At 38.8% G+C, this 6,902-nt stretch overlaps 1 long non-coding RNA gene across 2 annotated transcripts; it reads left to right on the top strand.

The window, feature by feature from the left end:
- The first annotated feature begins 219 nt into the window (after window positions 1-219).
- LOC307129837 lies at window positions 220-2,295 on the top strand. Of its 2 annotated transcripts, XR_013816942.1 has the most exons (7): window positions 220-316; window positions 904-977; window positions 1,170-1,217; window positions 1,301-1,384; window positions 1,535-1,740; window positions 1,908-2,067; window positions 2,164-2,295. It is a non-coding gene; the product is annotated as an uncharacterized lncRNA (long non-coding RNA). The 2 variants fall into 2 exon arrangements; XR_013816943.1 differs by lacking the exon at window positions 220-316 and having other exon boundaries at window positions 497-977.
- Window positions 2,296-6,902: the final 4,607 nt, after the last annotated feature.

Genomic DNA, 6,902 nt, shown 5'->3' with positions numbered 1-6,902 from the left:
TTTATATACAGTGTTACATTTGTTGTTATTCTTTGTTCTACATATTCGGAACTGTACCACAATGCTTTATTATTTTTATTTTTCTCTCATTGTACTTTTTGTATTGTACTTGTCTATACATGTACTAATTTAAATAAAAAAAAACAAACAAAAAAAACAGAGAAGTACCTCCACCGGCCGAGAGGGGCAGTATACCTAAAAAAGGCGGAAGACAAACCGGTAAAACATACAGATTTACCAACAGCGGCCGCTCATCACATGGTTTTAGTATTTGAAGAGAGGAGATCAGAAAATATCCTCGACTACGAGCGTTTAAGTAAGTACATGTTTCCTTTTTGTGTCACACAATATTATGTTCATTTTTGATGTATATACCGGTAGGTTGTTTTAATTAGTTTGTTCAGACACGCACGCTGATATAGTGCACAATGCACAGTGTTAGCTAACACGTGCTGTTTCGCCTTTTTTACACACTGAGTTCAAGCATGTTCTACATGTTAAAATGTATCTAGCTACTGTAGGTAAGTTAGCCAAAGCTTTACATCTAGAAAGACTTAAGTTTAACTTTTGGTGTTTTCTAACAAAACAGAATGATGTATATAGGTTATTTAAATTATTTTGTTAGTCCGAACAAGCATGCTGCTAGGTCAGTTTTAGCAAGTGTTAGCTAACATGTGCTGTGTTGCTACTGTTCTTCTAGCATTTAAGGTCATTTATGAGTTATTTCTCTGAACTGCTGTACTTATTATGTTTGAGGACAATGCAGTTTACTTGAATCACTACACTGAATGAATACATTTTACTGTTCCACATTTGGCTGACCAGTTTTTCCCCCCACAGCATAGCTACTGTATATTCTGTATTTAACGTTAACAATGCGGTTTTGTTCACATTTTCTTGCAGATACCTTGACCAGAGCACAATCGGTTATCTTCATCCAAGAGACCTACTATTGGACAATCGTTTCGGCTTTCAAGGTAAATAAATTGTTAGTCACAATGTCTAGTTACTGGGCTATAAGGAGAAGAATATTGAAAGGAGTTGAGATGGACAAACAGGAAATTGCAGATGTTGGAAACTTTAACAGTATGGAAAATTGTGCCTGTAATTGTTGTTTTATTTATATATATATATATAAATATAATTAAAATAAAATATTTTTTATGTAGATTTCCAGAATGAGAACCAAGCCCTGAGGGAAAGCAATGCACGAGCAGGTGAGAACATGCACTCTTTCTTAAATTTTACTTTTTTGACTGTGATGTAGGTCCAAAATTACCAAATGCCTTTCATTTTGTAGCTTCGGATGACAGCGGCTCACTTCATGAGCAGGTGAAGCAAGTTGGGACAATGTTGACGACGTTTGCTCGTACTGGGCAATCAGGTACAACTTGCAAACAACACCTGTGGTTGTTGGTTTAATTCCCACTGGGGCCACCTGTACATGTAGTAGACCTAGTTGTAAATGTCATAGTTTAGTAGTTGAGGGACCAGGACTGACTGCTTTATTCTTTTATTCTGTGAACCCCTGTAGGTGCAGATCAGACCCTAATGCTGCGACGTCTTGGAGAGTTTGGCGATGTTGTGCGTAGCATGGACAACAAAATGGACACTATGCTGCAACATTTCAGTGCCAATGTGTCTTTTGGAGAGTTATCCCTGCCAGGGGGTCTGTTACTCCCCCTAGACAACCCATTTGGCGTTGCTTGACAACAGTTTGAGGCAGGATAAAGAGCTCCAGTAAGTGTGCTGATTTTGTTTATAATGCTGTAGGGTAATCTAAAAAGTAAAATTTAAGATTGTACACTGCATATTCTACAGTCTGAATCACAGCCTGTCACATTTTTATATTTATGTATGAGAAGCTTCAGAGATATGTAATTTGTAACACTTTTTTGTATTTTCAGCTTCGGTTTTTGGCAATCAAATGTGGGAGGGACCTAAAGACAACCGTGTGGCGAATGCTTTAGAGTATCTTCTCTAATCACCTTTCCATTAATACAACCTGGACGGGTGTAGGGGATAAAGCATGTTTTAGAGACATGTTCCTGAAGACCATTGTTCAAAGTAATATATATAAATATATAAATTTGTTATATATTTAAGTAGATGTGTGTGGCCTTATGACATTCACATGGAATGACAGATCTGTATTTTCTACAGGAGCCATCCGGAAGAACCCGGCAACCCAGGATGCCACTGATGAGGCGGTCCAGGTTAGCGCTATGCGTTACCTGAAAGGAGCATCTGATCGTGAAGGTGGAAAAAGACGCCGCACAGCTGAGAGGGACCCACAGCCGACCTCTTACACCTAGGCTGACTACTGACACCTGGAACCCTTTCTTTATCCTGCAGTCAGTAACATCAAGACCCCTAAAGAAGCCAGAAGTTTCAGGCTACACTCACCCAATCCACACTGTTCACTGTGGAAATTACTTTTTTTTTATTCCCTGTGACCCTGCCTTGAAGGCAGCTCCTTGGATAGATATGGGATGGCGAGGTTGTTTGTCCTTTATATAGGCGCACAAGAAATCACTGAAGATAAGCCAATTTGCGCTGCCTCATTCTGGAGGTCGGGGAAAACCGGAGAACCCATAGTCAGGCTTGTTATAATGTTCTGTTCTACTACTGTTCTATTCTTCTCCAGAGCTTTACTCTAAATTATTACCATTTATGCTATTGTTAGAAATGGCTTGTTAAATGTGATGTTATACCTCGATTTATTTGGTATCCTGCACATTCTTTGGTACCAAATATCCTCATTATTTGATATAATATTTAATGGTAATTCTTTTCATCCCAGAGCTGACCTATTTGTTATTAACAAATATTGTTATAATTTGCTTGTAAGGCTGTTTTTTTTTTTTTTTTTTAAACCAAAATTTAATTGGAAACATGCAGGTTCTTTAGTAAAAATGTTTTTTGTTATTTATAGGCCTATTTAAGCTTATTTATTGTCTGTTATATTTAATTTATATTATCTTGTATCATTGACAGTTAATGTACTTTGAAATGTGGAATAAAAATGCCAAATGGGAATTTATCTGGTTTGTTCAATTATTATCCATCATAAACTGCATGTTACAAATATATGAATAATAAATAAATATATATATTATTTATTACACAATAAGCGGAGGCAGATCGTTCGAAAAAAGCGTTTGCCTCCGCCGGGCCGCCTTCTGGTATAAAGGCGGCGGAACGGCGGTTTGCCTGCGGGCCGGCGGCGGTACGAAGGCGGTAGGAAGCCGGCTGCCGCTTTTAAAAAGCGGCTGCCGCCGGCGGTGCGCCGTCAAACGTGTTTGCGATTACGCAATTCTGACGCTTCTACAGCCGCCGGATCACCGCCGGTGGTCCGCCGACTCATTGCTATCTGGGTATTTATGCTATGCATAAATAACCTGGAATAGTTAATATAGCATGCTATATTAACAATTATTATAAACATTATTTAACCAGAAAGAGGCAGAGGAACATGATTTTTTTCATAGCTTATCTTAATGTGCTAGTGTCGGGATATACGGTAGTGACAGTTTATGCAAATATGACATTTTTTTTATGAGTTACCAATAGATCTTGAACAATTACTTTATTCTGTGGCAATTTTTACACTATTACATTTTGAAGTACAGTATCAGGACAACCCACATGTTTGACTGGTACTGTTTACATGTTTTACTGGTACTGCCCACGTTTTACTGGTACTGTTTATTAAACTATTTAACAAGGTATTATAGTCATCGGTTGCAACTTTACAATAACCATCCAGATAATGTTTATAGACAGTTTACAAAACAACTAGTAACCCTAAAGTATTCCCAAAGTGTTAGGAATATCTGGTCCGTCTATCTATGTAAATGTAATGTTTATAGATGTTTAAAAAATGGTTACTTAAAGGTTTAAAAAAAAAATGTAATGATACAGTGGTGTTTTTTGCAAATGTTTTCAAATTTTATGCACAGTATTTGCAACAACAGTATTTGCACTGTAAACCTTTTTATTAATATATAGTGTGGGTGAACTTAAACTGTATGGCTATGCTGCGGTGTGTGTGTGTGTGTGTGTGTGTGTGTGTGTGTGTGTGTGTGTGTGTGTGTGTGTGTGTGTGTGTGTGTGTGTGTGTGTCTGTCAGTGTCCTATCTGTGTGGATGCGTCTCATGTCAGCTAATCAAGGGACACTGACACACACACACACACACACACACACACACACACACACACACACACTCGACGCATAGATAGACTCGCGTCAGTTTCCTGCTCACATCGAGTTCTCTTTTGCTCTTGAACAAACAATAACACAGAGGATTTTGAGTATTCTCATATTAGAGTCTTAAATTAGTTAAATAACGTCTTAAATGAACTTTAAAGAGTTGTGAGGAAATGAGATGCGCGGGACCGCGCGTGAGATCCGCGGTTGTTCTTAAAGTGACAGGAGCACTGATGATGCCTGTCATTAATGTTCATCAAAGAACAACGGGAATAGAGAAAATTGTAGCTTTAATGATGATTCATCTATATTTCATTTATTATTTATGCAGTTAAGGAAGGTTTGATAACTATTACATTTCTGTATAACAGGGAAGGCCATGGGTAAATATAACATTTATTATTTTGGGATATAATCATGGTATATATAACATAATATATATATAACATATATAGGTGGAGGGGTGTTTATTACAACATAATCATGGTTTATGAAGACATTTCATGTGTCCCCGTAAATCAAAATAGCTTTAACAGCATATTAAACAATTTTTTAATAAAAATGTAAAAATGCAGAATGTTTTCTGTGATGGTAGGTTTAGGGGTAGTGTGTGTGTGTGTGTGTGTGTGTGTGTGTGTGTGTGTGTGTGTGTGTGTGTGTGTGTGTGTGTGTGTGTGTGTGTGTGTGTGTGTGTGTGTGTGTGTGTGTGTGTGTGTGTGTGTGTATGTGTGTGTGTGTGTGTGCGATATGTAGGCTTAGGGGTAGTGTAGGGGGATAGAATGTACAGTTTGTACAGTATACAAACCATTAAGTCTATGGAATGCCATCTGCCTGTCTTTCCCCTTCCCCCTCTCTATCTGTGTGTGTGTGTGTGTGTGTGGGGGGGGGGTCTCTCTCTCACCCTGTGAGTTTGTGTGTGTGCCTTTCTCTCAGTCCTTACCCTCCCCCTCACTCTCACTCTATCATTGTGTTTGTGTGTGTGTGTGTGTGTGTGTGTGTGTGTGTGTGTGTGTGTGTGTGTGTGTGTGTGTGTGTGTGACTTTCTCTCTTGATCATAATTTAACCCTTTCATATAGGCTATCACAAATAACTATCACTTGAAATAAAAACGTCATGTGATGTGTTTGCCAAGATCACGTATGATGCACATGTCTTTAAATTAATTATTTACTGATATAATATAAATGTATTAAAACATAAATTTCACATGATTTTATAAAAGTGGCTATTTATAATAAACTTCCATAAAATGTAGACACGCATCTTACTCTTACCTGACACTGATATTAAAATCATCTTTGCAGTTTCTGTGATTTGGCTCCATTTATACATTTTTTATTAAAAGAAATTTATTGGACCACCCATATTGAAATGAAAGCATGTTTTATGGTGCATAAGATTGGTGCACAAACGGTAGCTAAGGTAGCTCAAAAACACATGAAGAGAAGTGTTAGAATAAAACAACATCAGCATTCGAATGGTATTCTGAACTCATTCCAATTTGACCTTTGACATAATCTGACATGAAATTCATATAAATTTAATTGATCTCATAGATGTGGCTGTTGTGGTTTGTGGTCATAGCAGCACCAACTGCTGCAGTTAATGTGGTGAATTCAGATGACTTTGACATAGTCCTTTTATGTTTTCCCATTTTAAATGCATATTGCCTGCCGTGCACAGTTAAACTGATGCCACCGGGGTGGCGGTGCCACCGGCTTGGGCCCGTCATCGCTGCTCGCAGCTTTAATTAGGGCCCAAGCCCAAAGGGCGCAGAGCCCTATTGTTCTTCCTCTGTTTCTTATTATTATTAGGGCCCAAGCCCTGAAAGGGCGCAGAGCCCTATTGTTCTTCCTCAGATTATTCTTTGTTTTTTAGGGCCCAAGCCCAAAGGGCGCAGAGCCCTATTGTTCCCCTAAGGATTATTCTTTGTTTTTTTTTTTATTTTTTTTTTCGACTTCTCGGGTACTTTTGGGGCACTTAACATGCTCGAAAACTCTTGAAACTTTGCACACACGTCGGAATCCGCGGCCATCAGAGCCGGGCTGAAGCTGGTACCCGGGCGTGGCAGGGGGGCTCGACAGCGCCACCTAAAGTGGGGTCTGAAAACTTGGTCTATATATCAAACACACTTGCACGTACATGTATGAAACTCGGTACACATATAGACGTCATCGGGCCGAACAACTTTCGTGCTCATAGTTATGCGTCAGCCCAACAGGAAGTGAGCTATTATGGGTTGTTCGGAAAACGCATGCTCTGGAATTTAATATACTCCTCCGAGGCCATTGTTTCAATCATTGCCAAACTCGGTCAGCATGAAGAGAACATATCCAGGATGCTAAATTGCGAACGGATTTTTGATATCTCAAATGGTTTGGCCGTGGCGAAGCAACGAATTTATGGCGAGAAAAGGGAAACAGGAAGTGTGTAATAACTTGTGCAAACATTGACTGATTTGGATGAAACTTCAGCTGTGTGTTCGTTGTAAGAAGCCGATCGCATGGATATGACTTTTGTGAGTCAAAGTTATAGCGCCACCAACTGGCAGCAGGAAGTGTGTCACTTTCAAAAATGCTTTGAATCACCATCTTATTGTCACACGATTGACTTCAAACTTCATCAGTATAATGTGAAAACATGACAGATAGAGACATATGAATGAATTCCTGATATTTCAAATAATGTTGCC

The sequence above is a fragment of the Gobio gobio genome (genome assembly GCF_949357685.1).
Source record: "Gobio gobio genome assembly, chromosome: 7".
Taxonomy (NCBI): Eukaryota; Metazoa; Chordata; class Actinopteri; order Cypriniformes; family Gobionidae; genus Gobio; species Gobio gobio.
Note: the sequence above shows the minus strand (reverse complement) of the source record. Positions and strands in the feature narration are given on the sequence as shown.